This window comes from Schistocerca cancellata, chromosome 2 (assembly GCF_023864275.1).
Source record: "Schistocerca cancellata isolate TAMUIC-IGC-003103 chromosome 2, iqSchCanc2.1, whole genome shotgun sequence".
Classification (NCBI taxonomy): domain Eukaryota; kingdom Metazoa; phylum Arthropoda; class Insecta; order Orthoptera; family Acrididae; genus Schistocerca; species Schistocerca cancellata.
In genome coordinates, this window is record NC_064627.1 from 1147634596 (window position 1) to 1147659471 (window position 24876).

Here is a 24876-nt window from a genome sequence, read left to right on the forward strand (position 1 = left end):
TTATAGTTCACTAACCTACTGTCTTCAAGTTGATGTCCCCAGCGCAGAAAGCAGCACGTAGGTCGCAGGTTCTGTATCTTGAGGCTGAAACTGACTTTTAGCGAGGTTCTGTTCTGAAATAATGTACCACTTCTTTGGGATGCCACTCGCGTGTTTTAATATAGCCACGCGAGAAGACTGCATGATCTTAATACAACACCTTCTGACATAGCAAAGTACATGATCAAATATAATGTTTACGAAAATGAATCTTTACACCATTTCTGGCACGTGTCTGTGTCTCATGACTACCAGAGTGAATCTTTTAATACTGAATACTGGCAAACACATCCTCCGACAGACAACATGACTACATATCGACTGCCTAATCCAGAGTGACGAACAGGAACTTAAATAAAAATTGGAAACACATCCTACGGCAGACAACATGTCTGTTCTTCTCGACTGCCTAATCCAGAGAGACGAACAGCCCGAAACACTGCGCGCGCCATACCAGAAAAGGCGTGACCCGAACGCTTCCGAAGTGCTTCGTCTGTAATTTCGTCAGTCATTTGTTTTTGATTTAAATTGCTTTTAATAATTCTAAAATGACTGACTGATGGTCAGCTGTTGAGAGATATTTATATTAAAAAGTGAAGTCATTCCAATAAGTAGTTTTACTAATAGTAATAACTATACTTTAACGTTTTGGCGCCCTTTCTCCGAACATAGCAGCCAATCACAGAGCAGTAGCGTTCTGCAGGCGGTCTTTCTCACGGGAGTGGTACCGAATCTAATATCTTTCACAGGTACCTCACACCACATTTCGTCATCTATATACTTCTTGCATCTCCACTGCTCTGGGAAGAGCTTCTTGGAGCCTAGTATGATGGCTGACTAAGCAAAAAATGGTTCAAATGGCTCTGAGCACTATGGGACTCAACTGCTGTGGTCGTAAGTCCCCTAGAACTTAGAACTACTTAAACCTAACTAACCTAAGGACAGCACACAACACCCAGCCATCACGAGGCAGAGAAAATCCCTAACCCCGCCGGGAATCGAACCCGGGAACCCGGGCGCGGGAAGCGAGAACGCTACCGCACGACCACGAGTTGCGGGCGGCTGACTAAGCCAGAAATATTACATGCTGCAGACGAATGTTTGAAATTAGGTGAAGGTAAGGAATGAAAAGGTTCTCCGCAGGACTGTCGAGGAAAGGGACGTGTGGAAAACGCTGACAAGAAGAGAGGACAGGATGACAGAACATGTGCTAAATACATCAGGGAATAACTTCCATGGTATTAGAAGGAGAGCTGTCGAGGGTAAAAACTGTAGAGGAAGACATCCAGCAAATAATGAGGGCGTATGTTGCAGAAGAAAAAAGAGATCCATAGGGGAAGGCCACGGGCTATTTCCTTCCACATTCTTATTTAAGCGAGTCAGTGCTCCGTGCCTAACAACCTTACACTGTAATGTTTCATCGCTTCCAAAGTAACGCGTACGACCGGCCGGGAAGAATGAAACTGTTAGTGCATGCTAGATTGCGAAAATAATGAGAAGAAAACTACTAAAGCAATTATTAATGAAGAAAATTAGTTTCCTAAATGAGTATGCAATCATTGGATTTTTGTGAATAAAACCATCACTTAATATAGATCATTATTTATAACGACGTTTCTTCTGCTGCCGTCAATAGATAAAAATTTAAAACTTCTAAAACAATGTTCGGTGTCAGTTAAAATAAAATCTCTTCTGCCTAAGCAAGTCACTGACGGCGAACTTGACGACTCACCTAGGCATAACAGGTTTTATTGCAACCAACAATAAAGTTTGTTCTGCAGGTTCTAAGTTATGATCAGATAAAAGCAATAGCGTGATGTCGTCGTAAAAAGTGAAATATATATAGGGATCTCAGCTTTATTCACGGAAATACTGAAGTAATTATATCAGCTCGGTAATGGTTGCTCCTCCTCAACTTTTACACTGCAAACGCATCCAAACTGTCTCCTCATATCTGCTTGGTTCGGTTTCTCGATAACATTTCTTTCCTGATCCCACCAGACAATCAATCAAATTCTGGCTCCCCCTTTAAACGTCGTCGAACCTCTTATGTGTCTGGTCTCCTAAGTGCAGATAACAAATTAACTAGTGGTGAAACCAAATCTACATTTTTGCCAAAAGACCACGCCATTTTCTAGTCCATCCTTGGACGTGCGCAGTGGCGTAATTAGGGTACGGCAGCAGGGACATTTGCACCCACTGGACGTCGTTTCCGTATGGGAGCAGGAATCTGACGGGCGAGAAAAACGACCAGTGGTCAAAGAAGAGAGGAAAGGGAGGACGAAGTAGAAGGGGAAGAAGAAGAAAAAGAAGAAAAATGACGAAACAGGAATGGATTGAAGGGCACCAAAACGGAAAGGGCATTGATATGCATTAAAGGAAATCCGTAGGCGATTGGGAATCGACTGTTTTCAGCTAAAGTTCGATATACACTCATCTCTTCCTGGCACGGAGACGCTTGTTTCCCGCTAACTTGGTACACTCTTTGTACGTCAAGTAAGCCAACGAAAAGGAAGTGAAAAAGCGTGTCTATATTTGCGTTTGTCGTTATGTTTGTCACTGATCAATAATTAAACAACACAAAAATAATAGCGTTATTGCTGCAAGAAAAATGGCTTTGGACTTCTGTATCATGTTGTGAACCGTATCATACAAAAAGAGTTACGAGTTCATTGTAAAGTAGTGATGATGTCAGTAACCGAATAAATAAGCAGAAATAAATATAAATAGGGGAGATGTCGACGAAGGGGGGGGGGGGGGGGGGAATGATTCGGAAGGCGCAAAATTTGCCCTGGTAGCCAGTTACCCTGTAGATGCCCCTATATATCCAGCCTTGCGTGTTTTCTCTGAAGACCTCATCGAGAGAATGTTAGGACTTGGTCTTCTTTCCTTCCTTTTTGATTACCTCATAATTATTTTCACGTCGAAATGTGATATCAGTGCAGTAGGCTAACTTACCCTTGTACGCAAGTATATGTATGGACCTATATCTACCTTTTACATCTGTAAACCCCTGATCCTCCGCATTCTAACCAACACTATAGTCACATGATATACGATCCTTCTACGTTTTGAGGAGCTCTTTATATTCCAGAGAGATGTACACACGCCGGTACTTACGCTGGCTGCACCTTCTACAGTCCCAAAATGCTCTCTGCACGTACTCAAAACACCACGCAGCACCTATTATTCCAGGGGCATTTTACCCTTTTCATTTTCAACGGAACCGGACGATACCCACTTATATCCAGTCCAACATCTGGAGTCACTACATACATAACTCTCCCATATGCATCTTCCTAGTGCCCATTTTCCAGCAGTTGGGTTGATCATCCTATCAGCCGCGCCGCTTGTGGACTCTCCCTAGTTACTTTATGAAGAGGGGAAATAATGAACAACAGTAACGGCGTAGTATCACTCTCAATGCGAAAAAAATTGTAAGTACATCTACTCCCATACGCAAAATTTGACGAATAATTGTCTCCTTACGTATTTTTATTTTATCAGCTAATCATCGATACATACATTCTGACGTTATGTAAATGTGACAGAATTTGTGTTTATCCATTGGCTTCTTTCTCCAGGTAGAGCTAGTCCTGCAAGGCGTGTGAAACAAGTCCCGAGAAATTGTGAAAAATGTGAGAGGTGCAGGTAGAACTGAATCTGCGGCAGCACTTCGTGAACCGTGCCTAAACTGCGAAGTTGGTAGGTAATTGCCCACGAAAGGTCTTCAGATCTGTCAAAGGCGAAATTAGTTCCGTTAAGGATATCACCATTCCCTTCGCCGCTATAAAAAAAAATTCCTTCACCTACAGCGAATTTCACACCGATGTGTATCAGGTAAAAACTGATAAAGTTACCGGTCTTTAGAGCCTTAGAACACTAACAGGACTTCTACGGCCATTCTCCGTAAACTTTCTTTGTGTCTGATTAACCTTGAAACAATTTACACGTCTCGGAAATCCTTGCACGAGAAATTATTAACCTCGATCAGACGTAAAATGTTTATCGCGCTCTATAGATCAGGAAAATTTGTTTACAATGCTAAATAGGTGTCACCGAAAGATGAATTAACGTGGAGTGAATAGGAGTCAACTTAGCAAGGCGGATATTTGAGATACAACGGAAGTTATTTAAATGTGAAATTACTCATTGTTTCAAAAGCACTCAAATCCGCATCTAGTGTACCGGGCGCTGTGCCCGAGCGGTTCTAAGCGCTGCAGTCCGGAACCGTGCTGCTGCTACGGTCGCAGGTTCGAATCCTGCCTCGGGAATGGATATGTGTGATGTCCTTAGATTAGTTAGGTTTTAGTAGTTCTAAGTTCTAGGGGACTGATGACCTCAGATGTTAAGTCCCATAGTGCTTACAGCCATTTGTACCGCATCTAGTGTCTCCCGGAGGTAAACGTATTTTAAGAGAGGAACGGGCACGCTCAGGCATTTGTGGCTTTAATTATGAACAGATGCAGGAAGTCGCGGCAGCTACAGTCTCCGAGAATTGCAATGAATAACAGAGCAACACGGACAAGAAATATTTTTGTTTTGTTTCTACGTTTATCGTCATCAATTAGCTTAACTTGTCGACAAATTAAGAGATCATGAAGAATCTAATCGTATTGATTGACTTTCAGAAAAAAGATACAAGTCTTTCCCTACGAAAGAAAAGCGACAGATTATACAGGGTGATTCAAAAAGAATACCACAACTTTAGGAATTTAAAACTCTGCAACGACAAAAGGCAGAGCTAAGCACTATCTGTCGGCGAATTAAGGGAGCTATAAAGATTCATTTAGTTGTACATTTGTTCGCTTGAGGCGCTGCTGACTAGGCGTCAGCGTCAGTTGATGCTAAGATGGCGACCGCTCAACAGAAAACTTTTTGTGTTATTGAGTACGGCAGAAGTGAATCGACGAGAATCCGCTGGAAACAACTCAGTATGAACGTGACTCGTCTAAGGTGAACGTTTTCTGTGCCATTTCAGCCAATAAAGTTTTTGGTCCATTTTTCTTCGAAGGTGCTACTGTAACTGGACTACAGTATCTGGAGATGTTAGAGAATTGGCTGTTCCCTCAGCTCGAACAAGAAGCACAACAATTCATATTTCAGCAGGATGGAGCGCCACCACATTGGCACTTATCTGTCCGTAACTACCTGAACGTCAACTAGCCGAGGCGATGGATCGGCCGCCAGGCAGCCCGTGACAGAGCACTTCATCACTGGCCTCCAAGAAGCCCTGATCTTACCCCCTGCGATTTTTTCTTATGGGGGTATGTTAAGGATATGGTGTTTCGGCCACCTCTCCCAGGCACCATTGATGATTTGAAACGAGAAATAACAGCAGCTATCCAAACTGTTACGCCTGATATGCTACAGAGAGTGTGGAACGAGTTGGAGTATCGGGTTGATATTGCTCGAGTGTCTGGAGGGGGCCATATTGAACGTCTCTGAACTTGTTTTTGAGTAAAAAAAACTTTTTTAAATACTCTTTGTAATGATGTATAACAGAAGGTTATATTATGTTTCTTTCATTAAATACACATTTTTAAAGTTGTGGTATTCTGTATATAAAATGAAGGTGGAAAGGGGAAGGAAGGAAAGGGAAGGCAGAGGATGGAAGCTGTCAGCTGCATCGGGATGTTACGCGAAATCAGCGGCGACGAGTGAAAATGTGCAGCGGACCATGATTCGGACCTGGCGTATTGTGCGCCAACCAGTGCAGCGCTGTCACACCTGCGCCGACTACCTCGGCACGCCGATCCACATTCGCATCGCGTCTCACCTACCTGCAGTCCCAGTATTTCCTCTGTGTTCGCTAGTCTGAGGTCCCAGAGGAGGTCGCGCGTATTTGTGCATCCGCACTGAAGAAGGTGGACCCGTTGCCAGTCAAGGCGTGTCAGTTATATGAATGAGCGGTGTCTATCCTTTCTGACATATCCGAATAAACAGACAGCACGCATTCATATAAAAGTGACAGAGATACAGTATATTATAACGTCTCACCTCGTGAGCTAGCTTCATCATTATTATTAAAAGAGCTACTTGCCGAAAGTAAAAATCACTAAATTCCAGCGTTACGTACTAATGTAAATGTCTGTGGATGTGACTGTTTATTCGATCGACTTTCACCTCCGACCTTTCCAAGTCCTGCTGCGACATTGTTTGCCCGATGTAAGAACAGTGTTATCCGATTGATTTTATGACTTTTCGTATAAAAATTACAGTTATCATTATTGTATTACCTTTCTCTTCTCCGTGTTACTGTAGTCGAGAGTATAACATGGGAGTTGGACCGATCTGACAATAATAGTGGGTTTATTTCAGGTAAAATCTTATGAAACAAGAGTTCTCGTGTCTCTCAAATGCTCAAATACAGATCTTGATAAGTCTTTGTTTCCAGTGGCGCGTAGAAGGTAGGCCTATTTGATTTCACTCGGTATAGTCTTGATTTGGAAAAAAGGCCAACTATAGATTGCTTTCTACTCCTTCGTATTTATGCCTACATCTTTGACCTGGACCGAACTTGTATAATTATATTGTCGTGGTCGTAAGGACTTATTTGTGTGAAGAATGGAAATAAGTGACCATTGCTTCTTTGGGAATTTTATTCACCTTGAACGCTAATGCAGCTCGCTTTGCAAAATCTTTTACAAATAACCAATAGTTCTTAACCTATGTACGAGCAGCCTCATTAAAAAAATCTATTATTACCCAGTTATACATAATAGATACCGACTAATTACGTTGAGTACTGTAGTCAGTTAATAGCTCTACACAAGCAGTACACAGTCAGTGAGAAGGGAGAGGGACAGTATTGTGGCATGTTCCTGAAGTTATTCAATCTGTGTGTTGAGCAAGCAGTAAAGGAAACCTCAGAGAAATTTCGAAAATATATTAAAGTTCAGAGAGAATAAATAAAACTTTGGGGTTTGCCAAAGACTTTGTAATTCTGTCATAGAATGCAAAGATTTGAAAGAGCAGTTGAACGGAATAGAGTCGTGAAAAGAGATAGTAAGATGGAAATCAAGAAAAATAAAAGGATGGTCATCAGCCGACACTGAGGGAATTAGATTAGGAAATGAGACGTTAAATAAAAACTTCGAGGTTTGCCGATGACGTTATAATTTTGTCACTGACAGCAAATGACTTGGAAGAGTAGACGAACGGAATAGTGTCTTGAAAAGAAATTATAAGATGAAAATCAAGAAAAATAAAATACCGGTCATCAAATGATTCTCAGGGAATTATATTAGGAAATGAGACGTTAAAAGTAGTAGATAAGTTTTGTAATTTGGGTAACAAAATAATTATGATTAAAGTATAGGGGAAATAAACTACAAACAGACAATAACAAGGACAGATTTTCCGAAAAACAGAAATTTGTTAACATATAATATAACTTTAAGCGGTAGGAAATGTTTTTGTCCGGAATGCAGCAATATACCGAAGTGAAATGTGAACAATGAATAGTTTAGAAAAGAAGAAAGTAAAAGGATTTCAAATGTGGTGCTGCAGAAAACTTTTAAAGGTTAGACGGGCAAATCGGACAACTGATGAGGAGGTACTCAATAGAATCCGGGAGATACAACATAAAGGCACAACTTGACCAAAACAAGCGGTCGGCGGATAGGGCACATCCCGAGGCGTCAAGAAATCGTAATGTTGTAGTGGAAGGTACCTCTGTGTGTGTGTTGACTAGCATGCAGAACTCCATTAAACTAATCTTTGGACTGAAGGCAGAACTACAACGTAAGCGTATCTTCGGTACACTTCAGAGTCCCGCCGTTGAAAAATGGTTCAAATGGCTCTGAGCACTATGGGACTCAACATCTTAGGTCATAAGTCCCCTAGAACTTAGAACTACTTAAACCTAACTAACCTAAGGACATCACACACACCCATGCCCGAGGCAGGATTCGATCCTGCGACCGTGGCAGTCCCGCGGTTCCGGATTGCAGCGCCAGAACCGCTAGACCACCGCGGCCGGCGGCTGTTTTGTGAATGTATACTCACTGAGCAGGTTACGGAACAAGTAACCGCTGGCAGTTACAGGGTCCAGTCGGTTCTGTACTCGACAGATAGTCGTGTAATTCGAGCTTTCCGCCGCGCTCGGAGCTCTGTTACAGAATAGACAAAGCGTAACGCCAGGCAGAATGGTCCGATTAGCGGGGTAGGGGCCATGTAATGGGTTTCCCGCCAGCAGCCGGAATCGCCCTACGCCGAGCCACGGCACGTGGCTGGCTGGCCGGCCGTATCCGGTAGCGCGCTGTTGGCAGCGGGCAATGCGGGAAGCCCGGGCGCCTCGCCACTGTATCACACGGGGAGGCGGCGTAAATCTCTGGACACCGCCGCGCCGCGCCGTGCCGCGACACATCCGCCACGCTCGTGGCTAACCAGTGTACTCGCGTTCGTAAGGAGGCGCGACACGTACTTCACCTTTAACTCTCCAACGAGGAAGAAAGATTGCGGGCCTATGTCCCGTCGACCATGACCTCATCAGAGAAGGGATACGAGCTGGGATAGGAGAAGAAAAACCTAACAAGTGCGACTAAGACTCGCGCTCCGAGAATTTCGTACAAAGTTAATTACGTGTAGAGGGTGACTCACCTAAAAATTGCAACACAAATATCGCGAAAATTGAAAGTGCTAATGGTGTGCGGTTCTCGCAGAATGGATTGGTACTCAGAGGCTCAAGTGGTTACCCAATAAACATATTGTAACAGTACGTAGAAAGTGTATTTTTAGTGCAAATACAGGTGAAAGGAGGATATAAGATGAACATCAACAAAAGCAAAACGAGGATAATGGAATGTAGTCGAATTAAGTCGGGTGATGCTGAGGGAATTAGATTAGGAAATGAGACACTTAAAGTAGTAAAGGAGTTTTGCTATTTGGGGAGCAAAATAACTGATGTGGAGAGGATATAAAATGTAGACTGGCAATGGAAAGGAATGCGTTTCTGAAGAAGAGAAATTTGTTAACATCGAGTATAGATTGAAGTGTCAAGAAGTCGTTTCTGAAAGCATTTGTATGGAGTTTAGCCACGTATGGAAGTGAAACATGGACGATAAATAGTTTGGACAAGAAGAGAATAGAAGCTTTCGAAATGTGGTGCTACAGAAGAATGCTAAAGATTAGATGGGTAGATCACATAACTAATGAGGAGGTATTGAATAGAATTGGGGAGAAGAGGAGTTTGTGGCACAACTTGGCAAGAAGAAGGGACCGGTTGGTAGGACATGTTCTGAGGCATCAAGGGATCACAAATTTAGCATTCGAGGGCAGCGTAGAGGGTAAAAATCGTAGAGGGAGACCAAGAGGTGAATACACTAAGCAGATTCAGAAGGATGTAAGTTGCAGTAAGTACTGGGAGATGAAGAAGGTTGCACAGGATAGAGTAACATGGAGAGCTGCATGAAACCAGTCTCAGGACTGAAGACCACAACAACAATAACAAACAGTCTTAAATGGAACAATGCCTATTGACATTAACAGACTAATAGTAGGGTTAATTAGAATTTCAGTGGCGTTTGTTGCAGGACTCTATTCAGAGTCGTTTACGAGATATCGTATTTTAAAAAGTTTCCACACCAACGCTTGTTTGTGCCATTCAATCGGCATAGTTGCTAGGTACGATGTTGTTCTGTTTGTTGACAGTGTGCTTGTGTATTCCTTCAGTATACTGCGACTTACTAGTCAATTAGTGTGTGCCAGTCCAAACAGCAGGTCTTTGACGACGTCATTTGTCAGCGCAGAAAAAGCCGACACGCCCACGGTGTGTGGAGAGAGTAGGAAGAATCCAGTTCGTTCTTGCACGGTGTATTCGGCAAGGTATCCCAATAGACGTCAACCATCTCGGCAATCATTTATCAGTCTATTCAACCAGTTACCTAAGTGTGGTACTGTAACACCTAGAAAACGTAACAGAAGGAAAGAAGCGACGACAGAAGAGGGGGAAACTAATGTTCTCGCTACTGTTGGAGTCGATCCGGATGTTAGCTCTCGTGCGAGTAAGTAGCACGAGTCAGGCAATTTTCCTACCCATTCTCCATCGACACAGCTTACATCCCTATCACATCTCTCTCCATCAAGAGCTTCATGGAAACGATCACTAGATTTGTGTTAACTTCTGTACACGGGTGTGAAGACAGGATGCTGTGGGACAGCGAACCGTCAGCTCATCAGCTCACTGGACCGTCCTCCACAGACCAAACACTGAACGCGCAGAAGTATCGCAGTCTCCTAACAGACCATTTTTCACGGATGCTGGACGACATTCCTCTGCAGACTAGGAAGAACCTGCTATGCAAACATGATAGCTGGCCACCCCATAGTGCAAGAAGTATTACAGTATGCCTTCATGAATTGTTTCCGAATAGTTGTATTGAATGCAGAGGACCGGTACCTTGGCCGGCCCGTCCCCCGCATTTGACGACTGTAAATTTTTTTCTGCGGGGTAAATTGAAAGAAACTGTCTACAGCGACATACCAACTACAGTCAATGATATCCAACGACGTACCACTGCAACCTGCTCGGCCATCTCCGCTGAAATGCTAGCAAGTGTGCAGCAGTCTTGCATACCAGACTGGAAGTGTACATTGCCGCTGCCGCTGCCGGTGGTCATTCTGAACACGACCTGAGATGCCAAACTGTCTCCTTACTCGTCACAATCCACATGACTAGGGCAGTTGTTTAGTGTCTGCTGCCACCGGTATGTTGCAAGTGTTGATGCGGGAACTTTTCAAAGCACGATATCTCGTAAACGACTCGCACAAGAATCCTGCAACAGACACCACTGAAATTCTAATTCAACTTACTGTTAGTTTTTTTAATGTCAATAGGCATAGTTTCATCTAAAAACTGTGTCTTTGAAAAAAATACTCTTTGTAACTATTATTACAATTTTCAATGGGTAAGAATACCACCTCCTGACTACTGCGAAAACCGTACTCCGGCAACACATTTTTCATTTCCATAATATTTGTGGAGTGTAGACATTTCACTCTTCCCAGGAATGGAGAGCCTTGAACATATTTGCCTGTTACCGATATTGATACTGGCAAGATACCAGTATTGGAAACTGCCAAGACTTTCCAGAATATTTAAGTTCAAATTGTTTATGTAATTCGGCATTCGCTATTGTAATTTTTGTTCATCTTATTAACATTGGTGTTCTATTAACAGCTGTGCTAGTTCGTAATTGCAGATGCGTTCGCAACGTCTGCTCTCATCCCTTTTGAGATTACTGCTAAGATTTGACGAAAGTCTCCGGAGAAGAAATCGCTACCGACGGCCATAGGGCTGTCAAACTGTTCTGTAAAGTGCTTCAACGGATATTTTTTGAGATATCAGAATCTTATTATCCGAAACAATACAACTGCAATCCTGCATCAGTTACCGGTATTACTTTGCTTGGTAACATTAGGAAATGAAATGAAATGATCGGGTGGCATTGTTGGCCGGGAGGCCGCATCCAGGAAAGTTGGGCTGCTGGGTGCGAGTCTCACTTCGGGCGACGCCACACTGGGCGACTTGAGCGTCGGTGACGATGAGAACACAACAGCCAGTCCACGAGCGGGGAAAATCTCCAACCCGGCCGGGAATCGAACCCGGGCCGGCCGCACGGTAGGCAAACACGTTACTACGCAGCTAAGCAGGCGGTCTGATATTACAGATCACAGATATTATCAGTGTTGTAGGAAATGTAGAATGAGCAGTTCGTAAAACGCATGCCATGCTAGTGCCGGCGTGTTGCGCTAATGCGCCTGTTTACATCTGTCACCGCTAGATGCCAATGACATCGATTTCACAGTTGCAGGGGACATCGTAGCTCACCCAGTTAACACAAAATATGTGTGAATAAGATATGCAAACATTCCTTGTGAACCACTCTACGTATTACTGAAAACCAGATCAAAACGCCCACAGTAGTTCGCCGGCCGGAGTGGCCGAGTGGTTCTAGGTGCTACAGTCTGGAACTGCGCGACTGCTACGGTCGCAGGTTCGAATCCTGCCTCGGGCATGGATGTGTGTGATGTCCTTAGGTTAGTTAGGTTTCAGTAGTTCTAAGCTCTAGGGGACTGATGACCTCAGAAGTTAAGTCCCATAGTGCTGAGAGCCATTTGAACCATTTTTGAACCAGATAGCAGTTAATAAGAGTCGAGGGGCATGAAAGGGAAGCAGTGGCTGAGGAGGGAGTCAGACAGGGTTGTAGCCTCTCCCCGATGTTATTCAACCTGTATGTTGAGCAAGCAGTAAAGCAAACCAAAGAAAAATTTGGAGTAGGAATTAAAGTCCAGGGAGAACAACTAAAAACTTTGAGGTTGCCTGATGACATTGTAATTCTGTCAGAGACAGCAAAGGACTTGGAAGAGCAGCTGAACGGAATGGACAGCGCCTTGAAAGGACCAAAACGAGGATAATGGGATGTAGTCTAATTAAATCAGGTGATGCTCAGGTATTTATATTAAGAAATGAAATACTTAAAGTAGTAGATGAGTTTTGTTATTTTGGGAAGCAAAGTATCTGATGATGGTCGAAGCATAGAGGATATAAAATGTAGACTGGCAATGATAAGAAAAGCGTTTCCAGAAGACTGTTAACATCAAGAATAGATTTAAATGTCAGGAAGTCCTTTCTGAAAGTATTTATATGGAGTGAAGCGCTGTATGGAAGTGAAACATGGACGATAAATAATTGGACATGAAGAGAATAGAGGCTTTCGAAATGTGATGCTACAGAAGAATGTTGAATATTAGATGTTTAGATCACATAACTGATGAGGAGGTATTGAGTAGAATTGGGGAGAAGAGGAGTTTGTGGTACAACTTGACTAGAAGAAGGGATAGGTTGTTGGGACATGTTCTGAGGCATTTAGGGATCACCAGTTTAGCATTGGAAGGAAGCGTGGGGGGGGGGGGGGGGGGGGGAACGTAGAGGAAGACGAAGGGATGAATACAGTAAGCAGATTCAGAAGGATGTAGGTTACAGTAGGTACTGGGAGATGAAGAAGCTTGCACAGGATAGAGTAGCATGGACAGCTGCATCAAACCAATCTTTGGACTGAAGACAGCAACACAGCAGATGAATCTCCATCACATTGGTTGTAGTTTTGCGGCTCACTTGTTCAGGTTTAGTTACTTGCCCGTAAACGATGTAAGGAGATCACAGAAAGCCTAAGTTTGAATGGTCGGACGGTGATCTGAAGCTCGGACTTGAAGTGCGCGAGTGCCGGGCCTCGCTACTGCACAGCCTCTCTGGCTATGTCGGAGGGAGACAGTTCCCGTTGCTACGGCGAATGGAATAGTTGCGCGTATCATTCGATCAGGGTGTCGTCAGAGGTTATACTGCCTGTCGGCATGGCAGTCGTGACGCGTGGCAGCGGGGCATTTGATCACGACGGCACTCGTGCAGGTACTGGGCCCTTTACATGTCGCCGAGCACCGTGATTACTTCATTTCAGACGCAACTGCCTCTGCCGGAGTGAGCCAGCCATCGATGTGTTGCTAACAGGGGTCGCGGATTGTTGTAGTGGTGGTACGAAGCACAGTGGCTGCTATCTAGAACAGAAAAAAAAATGTTTAGTACCTCACAGTTTCGTTACAGGAAGGAAATATCAGCTACGCATAGAATAGAATATCTACCGAGAGGCATTTTATCAGCAGTCGAGCACCATACTCACAAGCAGGTAGCTTCCAGTGATCTGAGTAAAGTGTGGACCACTCTGTTGTGCTCTCTAAACTGAGTACTGTAGAATTTCTGGTAAAAGTTGAAAAACAGTCAAACCCTACATCAACAAAAGAAGCAAGCGGTAAGTTAAGGATGACAGGTATGAACGCACTTGACGTTCCACGTAGACTGACACAGGGATCTAAATTAGGACCTTTTTTGTTCCTTGTACAGATCAGTGGCTTACCGGAAAGTACAGATGTAAAGACTTACATGTACGCGGATGAAACAATTTTTCTGTCTGCAAATCGTACATTTGAAAACCTTGTCAACGGCATGTGTTTAATGAAAGTGCAAGGTAATGGTTTAATGTAAACAACGTATTATTAAATGTAAGAAGATCCCGATATGTGTTTCAGCCTTTCGAAGACTGCAGAACAGAAAAAAATTTTAAGTTTTTAGGCATCATATTTGACAAGAAACTAACAAGGAACCTCTAGAGTGAGCACATAATAGTTAGATTGTCTAGAATAATATATTTGCTGAATGGACTGATGTCATGTGTGACGCTGGAATATGTAAGGGCAGAGCACTCTGCTTACTTCAGGCTAGTTTAAGGTATGAACGAAAACTCGGGAAGTAGGAAAAATACAAAATGAAATTCTTGTGATTCAGAAGAAGGCAGTCACAGTAATGGTAAGGATAGATAGCAGAATACATCATAAATCTTGTTCCTTAAGTACAGGATATCGAAAGTAATTATTTTATGTGTTCTTGGTAGTGTTTATTACACACTTGTTGAAATACCTAATTTAGTTATAACATATCAAAGACGGCTGCTCTTGCTACAAAACAGATTAGCAGAAATTAATAATAGCCATTTGTACATGGTAATCAGAATGTATAACAAATTATCTAAACACCCCCAAGCACGCCAATCAGATGATGTAAGATAAAGTTACACGGCTCCTCGTTAGCTAAACCATTTTACTCATCAGAAGAATTTTTGGAAATGTCCAATAGAAGCGTAACAATGTAAAAAAGTATTTTCGTAAAATTAATGAGTGTATCGACGAAGTCTCTTGCGTGGATTGTTGGTTAATGACTAATAAAGAATCTGAATCAGCACTGGGCCATATGACGCTCCAGCCTACAGCGGCATTCTGCCTCATCTGTTTATAGCGTGCGTTTCGGGACGGTTTTCATTATAGTTTAGGTACACTGACTGTACTCAGCCACTTCGTTATAGCAGTATAAAGCAAATACGTAGGCAGACACGCTCTGACCTTGATGTTGACTCACATTAAAGTACCCAATGATATCTCATGCTTCTAAAACAAAGACATTTCGGGCAACAATCAGCGTAACTCTGAAACGCTTCCTGACGCCATGGTTTTTCAGCAGTACCCTTGACTTTCCCATTAGGTTTCTTAAGGTTCTGCGGACTTTGTACCTACTTTCAAACGATTTCACAGAGTAACATCTTTCAACCTCGTATAATTCTCGCCTCAAAACTACATTCAATAGGCGACGTAGTAACTTAATATCGTTTAAAATTTATACAAATTTAAAGTTTATACAAATTTAAAATTTAAAATTTGTACAAATAGGCCGGCCGGAGTGGTCGAGCGGTTCTAGGCGCTACAGTCTGGAACCACGCGACAGCAACGGTTGCAGGTTCGAATCCTGCCTCAGACATGGATGTGTGTGATGTCCTTAGGTTAGTTAGGTTTAAGTAGTTCTAAGTTCTAGGGAACTGATGACCTCAATAGTTAAGTCCCATAGTGCTCAGAGCCATTTGAACCATTTTATAAAATTCGAACCTGCGACCGTAGCGGTCCAGACTGCAGCGCCTAGAACCGCTCGGCCACTTCGGCGAACCATTTTATACAAATAGGTTCATTACAAAAGGATAAATTTGAGAATTTGAAAACTGGAGCGTTTAAAGATCCACTCCATGGTAATAAACGTAACGTGTCCTTTTTCATAGATCATACGTTGTGAAACAGCGCAAAATTAAACACCAGTACCACAGCCACACGCGTATTTCTATTAGGAACGTTTTACTGATACATTTGAGGAAATTGCCTCATTGGAAAGTAGTAATGCTTTCATAGTTTCACGAACCGGATGGCCATTCTTCATGTTTCAGTGGTCTCGTATCTGCAGTTTGCATTCCTCATTTTTTGTTCTGCTCTCCTTACATTTTCCTACCTATTTTCAGAAGTGTTTTTCCATTCAAATAACTCCGCAGTCTATAAATTTTATCTCTAGCATTTTTTTTTTAAATCTCATTCGAGTCTTGTTCTATGCATCTGAGATTAAAGCTGGAAAATGTATGACAAGGAACTGTGAGAGGACCTCGCCTTCGGGTGCAGGAAAGCTGATATTTATCGCTGCGTCAGAACGGGTTCACGACAATACAATAATTCGGTAAACCTTGCGTGTTAAAAAGAACTGATTTCCTAAAGTTTGCTTACAATGGAGTCTTGCTCTCGTTTCAGGTTACGGACTGATGAAAGAAAGCTGGTCATGTTTTATTCATTCTTACGTAATTTGTATTTGGACGGACCTCTGATACAAGTATTGCAAGAAAGGCATTTTACTGGTGACTTCGACATCACAGCGGCGTTGTAACGTTACTTTATCTGAAATTAAGGTCCTTCTGCATTGTTTTCACTATTAAAGGCAGCATCAGCGCCATTCCAGAAGAGCATCAAATTTTAACTTTTCGCAGGCAGAATCTTCATTAGGTCCCTGCAGTCGACAAGAAGGAAGGGTAGAATCGGTCGTAGATTTGTGGAAACAAACACCCTGGCATTCAACTGAACCTCTAGGTGTTTCTGAGGCTGAAACGTGTATACAAAAATACTGTGAGCGTGATTAATATATTTAGTCGTTATGGCCTTTCTCTGTAGTTCGTGGTACTCACATGCTGCACATTCAGCTCAAAAAAATAAATAAATAAATAAATAAATAAATAAAAATATTTCCATAGCTAAAAACTGAATATCTTGCAAGAATAGTACATATCGGGCAATGGCTGTTACAAACAGACGTGCGATATGGTCTTCGTGCATTGTTAATATTATTAAATATAAGGGGCAGTCAAATGAAAACCAGACAGATAGAGAAAAAGTAAGTTAACTGTTTATTATTTCAAGATAATTGTTCATTCATTTATCCTGCTGTGAGACAAGACCTTCAGTGCCTTCACGGAAAAATGTTTGCGGTTGCGTATGGAACCATGATTGCATCCAGGCGTGATCTCTTCGTCCGAAGCAAATTGACGGCCACGAATTTCTTTCTTCAGGACTCCAGAAATACGAAAATTGCCTGGGGAAAGGTCGGGATTGCGTGGAGGGTCTGCGAGGGCTTCCCAGCGAAACAACCTTGGCAACATGTGGGCGTGCCCACACATCCCCCATACAATCCTGATCCCTCCACATACGATTTCCGTATTTTTGTAGCCCTGATGAGAGACATTCGTAGTCGTCGGTTGCTCCGGAGAGGTGCACCGCTGGGTACAATCATGACTGAGCAGGCGACCGTGAAGGCGAAGGCATTTACCGTCTTGTCTCACAGTGGAATAAATGTAGTAATAGTTGTGGCGACTATTTTTGAAATAATAAACAGTTAACTTATTTTTTTCCATGTGTCTCGCTTTCATTTGACTGCCCCTTATACAAAACAGTTATGCAGTGTCCGTCAGTTACGTAGCATCTTTTAATCTGATCCGTTGTTATTGTTCTGTCGGAATAGTTAAAAAATCCCCGACTTGTTTTACGTTTTCCATTTTTAGAGGACCTAACAGTGACTAAGAGCAAGGAAGATATCAGTTTAATATCCCGTCATCTTCTGGGTCACTAGGGACGGTACAGTAACGGAGAAGAAAATACGCTAAATACGCACGTCTACTGTTTTCAGACCATCCGAATGACAGTCTACTCACTTCTCTACTAAAACATATTCTTGTTACTTCACGAAGCAGTCCTCTCTAGTATAAGCGTCTCCTGCCAGAACATCCAATATGTTTTATGTCACTCTCAGAGTTTCACTAAATCGATTGGACAGCTTGCTTGAAATGCGACCAAGTCAATAAGAAGTTCGTGCTAAGAATCCCTGACGTCACGGCAACAGCAAATGTGATCGCCTCTTTTGATTCACGGCCGCTGAGGCCTCGCCGGCTAGCCTGCTGCCAGCTCGGTATGGGAAGAAAGCGCTACACACACTGTCGCTCTCAGCAAAGGAAACGCGCCCCGTCTGATAAATGTCCTTGTTGCCAGTAATGGTAATCGCATTAGCCGCTCGCGGCCTCGCCTCTGCCAACGCCGTGATCGCGCTGTTTATCTCGCTTATGTATCCAGCGCAATTCCTGAAGGCACGCGCAATGGCCGACGTCGTGAAATTTAATAGGTCTGAAGGGAAAATTTAGGCGAGCGGACGGTCAGTTCTAAGCCGCGTCTCTAATGCGCCTCTTTATTTAGCTGACGACTTTATTAGAGGAACGTTTGCCTGTAAGAGGGAGCTGCGGTAACGCCGTTTGCAGTGAGCGTCAGTGAACGCCTGTACCGTGCGGATATTTTCCTGCGACGAATGGCAGGATCTGCACCGCATGGGAATTTGTGTGCGTATTTAGTTAATGTGATCTTTGTCTTGGTAGCACTTGTGTAAGGAACGCAGTACATATCCAAGTCAGTCGCAACGTGTATTTCTAGAAAACGAACCTGAAGATGGTATAAGCCCACAAAGTACCTGTGGTAGACGTTATTTTTCATGACTCGCATCTGACAGAAATGGAGTAGCTAGCAGGAGCAACTGAAAGGACGTTAAATGGAGAGGAATTATTTGTAACGAGAGAGAGCCCTTTATCTAAATAGCTGTGGCACCCGTAGTTTTTATTTTAGAGCCGTCTTCTTCTATCGCGTAGACTGTACTGCCTACACAGATTCTTCTTTTTTTCTTTTTTTTAATCGAATTTTTATGTTGTTCACAAATTGCAACACCTTATAAACTTTTCAGGCTAATTAAGGCCATAGAAACGTAGTCTTTTCCGAATGTGCTTCTGACCAAAAAGCGATTCTGCTACCTGAAGTCCAAGGTGTTTCTTAATCATGTCTTCTGCGTTCTTGTGCTGATATTTCCATTGAAACTTTGATCTCCAAACAAATGTCTTTGTCTCTAATGCAAATGTGTCATAGTCATGCAGGTTCCAGGCGACCATTATTGATGGTGGTGGTCGAAACTTCGACGGGGGGAGCGGCGCGAACCGTGGCAAGGCGGCCAAGTCCGCGCGGCTATCCCGCGCGGTGCGACCATTATTATAACGATCAGTAGTTCTGCATTCAGGCTACCTGTGTCGCAATAGTAAAAGTCAAACATCAGGCAGGGAATGACTTTATTGGTCAAATGATGCGTTTCGGAATTTATCCGTAATTAGATATCCAGGAGCGATCGATGGCGTTTCCAGGTGTATACGAAAGAAACATTCGTAGAGTTTCGAAAAATCCCTTCGTAAACGACACCTACAGCATGAGATCAACACCCTGTCCAAATTTCAGATTTGGGATGGGCGATGATGAGGCAGTCAGTCAGGACACTGTCTTTTACGAGTGTACAGATTTTCTACTACCACCTAGCTCGATTTAAGTGATATTTTTACTCGTGTTTAGGGATACAGTTCTACGGGATTTGTGAAGTAGTTTGGTTGTTTCTGGTATCGTTTTACACTGTTTTGGACAACCGTTGCACATTTTTGTCTCTTCTTCGATATGTTGTTTAGAGGTTATAGTTTACAGTCTTTAGCTGCTGTTTCAGATCGTGTATATATCTGTGAATTGTCCATATATTTTTTAGGATCACTTACGTTTCTTCCCGGCATTTTTTTCACGTATAACGCAGTCATTACTTATTTTAGTTTATTTATTTATTGTATACTTGCATATATTTATAAATATTTTTATGTTATACACAGTTAATGCCCAAAAAATAATTTTCTTGTAAACTAATTTCCACTGCCGATTGACAATGGTTTTTCTTACTTAGCAAAGCACAACCGCCAGAAAACGTGGTGTGTTGGGAAAGGTTGACGATTATCTAGTGTTCCTGTGGAGTCTAATGCTGTATGTTATTGTGTTTCATCTTCTAATAAAACAAGATTGCAGCCTGTGTCGTGTGAGAGATGGAGTTGCGTGGATTCGTACAATTTCACATTAATTTGCCCTTCGTCACAAACATGCATTTCCAGTGCAACCCAACCACTCCGTGGGCAAGTAGCTAGTTTCTAACCGCAATAGTGCGCCCAAGAAAACATTTGACGTATTGCTTTAAGCGGTTCATGCTCCCTAAACGTGGTAAGTTTTTTCTTAGCGGTAACAACCAAGACTACCATCGCACTTTGTAATTCTCAAGCATTTATTAATACATGGACAGCAAAAAATTGCTGCAATTTTGGGTGATAGAGAGTTCGTAACTGTACAACGAGCCTTAAGACAACCAATACTTAATGCTGTGTGTAATTTATTTCTTTGGAAAATAAGGCACTACGGGTTTCGACCCCCGCTACTCGTTAGACAAGAGAATAACGATGTATTACGTATTGTGATGGTTGCTTTATTATGCACCGAGGCTCGAAAAACACAGCGATAATTTTTATACAGTAATAAATTACAAAATACGCACAGCATAAAACAAGACTTGTTTCATGGGTAGTAAAAACTTCAGTAGCAAACTCTTTTCGACATCTACAAAATGATTTGGCCGGTTTGTCTTCCTGTACGAAAACAAAAGTTACAACGCTTTCTGTCTTCGAGGAATTAGTGATTCAAATGTTGCATCTGTAATGTGTCTCTTTTCCTGTAAATAGCTGTACATGTCTAAGTAGAAATATTTAAAATTTTAGATGGCAGTTATGGTAACGGACACCACACTTGGCGCCTGCTTAAACGGTTCGTGTAGATTATAATGCAGCAGGATCGGGAACATCTGGTAGGCTTGCCGATCAGATCATTTTACAGAGATTACACGTGGGATGCTTCACGATGGACATTTAATAGCGGGTTCGGGGCTTACGGTATTAACTGCATTCCTGTACAATGGACCATGGGAGCTCCTTAGACCTTCTGAAAACAAAGGGCTGGCATCAGCTGTTACCTGACGATCCATACCGAGATTGGAGCTGTTCCGCACTGGCGAAGTTTCTTTTCCTTGCTAACAACGTTCTGAAAATTCCACCGTAGCCAGTGGTTTGCGGTCTGCGCTTTAGTTTTAACGTCACCTTAGGTTGTGCTCCTGAACAGATGACGGTGGGCTGGAGTGCTAGGCGTCAGGCGGAAGTTCTTCCCCGCCTGTCTGTACGGCGGTGGGCGAGAGACCGGTAATTACGGTTTATCATAGCGGACGCAGGAGATCCGATCTGTGATTTATGTCTCTTTCACAGATAAGTCTGGGACGAAGAGCTCGCAACTCAGCCGGACGTGGACTACTGAGCTTCCGATGCCGGCGGCAGTGCATAATTCTCCAGACGTCACAACAACCAGGAGTGCAAGTCATATGTCAATGTAGCCTTTGACAACAACATTATCAAGTTTCTCCCCCTTCCTCAAGTAGACTTCTCTTTATGGTCCACGACTTGTCCCACTCTCAATAGGTGATCAAACGTGCAACTTAAGTCTTCTGGACGGGAAGAATTCTCGCGTACTCGCTACAGGTTTATAACTCGCGCCCATTTCAGACTACACCCTCTCTTGCTACCTTTCAGCGTAGTACTTGTACAGCAAAGGGAAGCACGATTTGCTACCGTTCCTTTATCCGAGCTTGTGCTCCGTCTCTAACGACCTCGTTGTCGACGGGACGTTAGACACTGACCTCCTCCTCCTGCGGGTTGAGGGTTTTTTCCGTCCGGGCGCTGGGTGTTTGTGTTGTCCACATCATTTCATCATCATTCGTGAAAGTGGTGAGATTGTACTGTGTAAAGATTGGGAATTTGTACGGCCGTTGATATACGCGCAGGTGGACCAAACATCATCATCTTCCACTCCCTCCACTCATAATTACAAAAAAAGTGCAAGAGAATTAGATCCCAAAGTCGCTAACTTTCATCTGTTGCAGGATGATAGAACACATTTTAAACGTACCTGGAAGAAAGTATTTGGTTTACTTTTAATTCCAGTGTGTTATTATGTTTACAAATGAACTTGAGAATGAGCAAAGCTAGAGACAAGGTAAGTGCTCAGTAAAGCACGATTTTTAAAATATTCGCCCGGACAGCCGCGCATCTTAAAGCGCCGCTTCCGGGAGGAAAGTAATAGCTTCAGATCGAATCCTCCGGTTTCTCAACTTCCACTGCGTGAAATATCAGGCTGTAGCCCACGTCCCAGCTCTGTTTCACGATTCGCAGATGTTTAGGAAACTTTTGCCCACTTTGGGGTACACATACTCTGTCCCGGGTGGGGGAAGGGGGGGGGGCGTCCGGCCACCGCATAAAATTAACCATGCCAAACCCGTTAACAACCGCGCCGTTGCGACACAAAGGCACAAGAGAAAAAAAAGTTAAAATTATACGAAAGAGAAGGGTCTGTGTTGTTAGAAAGTACGATACAATGTTCTTCGGACATGCATGCATATGCGAAGGAACACAGCATCACTCGTTTTAATAACACTGGCACTGCTACTTCGTATTTATTCGCCAATACCAGGCCCTCGACTCTCAATAAAAATGCCCTCCTGGACGGGAATATACGTAATGCACAAATGCACACTGTGACACAAGGGCGACGACGTACAGACGTCTGGATGTGATTCGTGCACGGATATCCGAAGTCGTTAAGACGACCGTTCGGAAAAATCTTGAAATGTGGGTTGTAGTCACGGTCTACCGCAAATTCTCACTGTCGTCATTCCAGTACACAGCCAATGGTGGATCATATTCTCATCGGCGAATACATTTCCCGTATTTAAAATAATACCAGGTGTACCGGTATGAAATGAGCGTTAAGATACAAATGTATCGATAGAGAACATTTGTTGTGAACGAGCTTTAATTTTTGTTTTGTTTGGTTGGTATGATATCTGTCACAGATATTTAGTATACATCAAGTCATGGAACAAACAACATAATATGTTTTCATCGTGTTAACAATGTCGAATTTTGTACCAGAAAGCGATGATTTGCGGAAAGCATTAATTTTTTGTTTTCATTTGAAAAAAAAGTGCTGCAGAGTCGCATCGAATGCTTGTCGAGGCATATGGTGATCATGCTGTATCAGAATCAACATGCATAAGATGGTTTCCACGGTTCAGAAATAGTGATTTTGATGTAAGAAATGAAGAACGTGGAAGACCATCAAAAAAGTTCGAAGACGCCGAATTGCAAGCAATATTGGATGAAGATGATACTTTGAGTCAGAAGCAAATGGCAGCAATGCTAAATGTTGCAGAACAAACAATTTCTGACCGTTTGAAAGCTATGGGAAAGATCCAAAAGTGTGCAAAATGGGTGCCACATGAATTGAATGAAAGACAGATGGAAAACCGAAAAACCATTTGTCAAATTTTGCTTCAAAAACATGAAACAAAACTAATTTTGCATCGAATTGTTACTGGCAATGAAAAATGGATTTATTTTAAGAATCCTAAACGGGAAAAATCATGGGTTAATCCGGAACAACCATCAACATCGACTGCAAAACCAGATCGATTGGGCAAGAAGACAATTCTCTGTGTTTGGTGGGATCAGAAAGGTGTGGTGTATGATGAGCTTCTAAAACACGGTGAAACTGTGAATACTAATAGCTACAGACAGCAGATGATGAATTTGGACTATGCATTGATTGAAAAAAGACCAGAAGACATGGCAAATTATTTTTTTTTACACGACAATGCACCCGCTCACAACACAAAACTGGTTCAGGATACAATCAAAACACTTGGCTGGAAGCTGCTACCCCACCCGCCGTATTTACCAGACTTGGCCCCTTCTGACTACCATTTGTTTTCATCAATGGGACACGCATTGGCTGAGGAACACTTCGATTCCCACGAAGAAGTCGAAAATTGGGTGTCTGGTTTGCTTAAAAAGACGAACATTTCTATTGGCGTCGTGTCCACAAATTGCCAAAAAGGTGGTCAAAATGTATAGAAAGCAATGGTCAGTACTTTGAATAAAATGTTTTTACTTTTCAATTCAAAATTAGTGTTACATTTTCACAAAAAAAAACGCTCATTTCATACCGGTAAACCTGGTAGCTAAGTGCGAACGATCTTTTCTTCCAGTTTATCGAGACTGTCGTAGCCTCGCAGAAGAAATCAGTTCAGGGAGAATGGAAACAGCTTTCGCTTCCGGTGTATGGAAACAGTAGAAGACATTCCCCGAAGCGTAAATGTTGTAGCAGTGGCAGTCCGTTATCTGACCTTTACAATCGCTTTTCTTACCATCCTGATCATCTCTTGCAAGAAAATAGCTCTCTCTCTCTCTCTCTCTCTCTCTCTCTCTCTCTCTCTCTCTCTCTTTCTCTCTCTCTCTGTCGCTCTCTGTCTGTAAAGTGTAGGCTTATAAGCACACTCTTATTCAAACGCACTGAAAGAGAGAGAGAGAGAGAGAGAGAGAGAGACAATGCCTAATCGCCAAGTCTGCGTAACGAAAGCGGCATCAGAGGGCAGGGCGCGGTTGTTAAAATGCCGTAAGAAGGCATTCGCTGCGGGAATGCAAATGGCGGGCCACAGGCCGGCAACACTTGCCGGTGTTTTATGGAGTTTCCGAGCAAACAATAAGCGGCTGCGGCTTTTATTACCGATTGGTCGCGGCGCGTCTGCCTGTAATGGGGCGGGCGGCCCCTCGAGATGGCGGCGGCCGGCGGCCCACACTTACCACACTTACCACACTTACCACACTTACCGCCCGGCGGCCACGGCTCCCGCCGCGGGAGACAACCGCCCGCACTGCAGGCCTGCATACGCCCCACGGTGCGTAAACGAAAAAAAAAAAATTAAAAAAAAGCACCGAGGGCGGCTATAGCCGCAACACTGATGACAGGTTATTAAAGCCGGTTGCAGCTTTGGCGATCCATCTCGCCAAATTACGGAACAATGTCAAAGCTTGCGACCACGCTAAGTTAAAGGAAGCGAGAGTAAGACGCAAAAAGTAGTCACTTGTGGGAAGCCGTGACACTAAA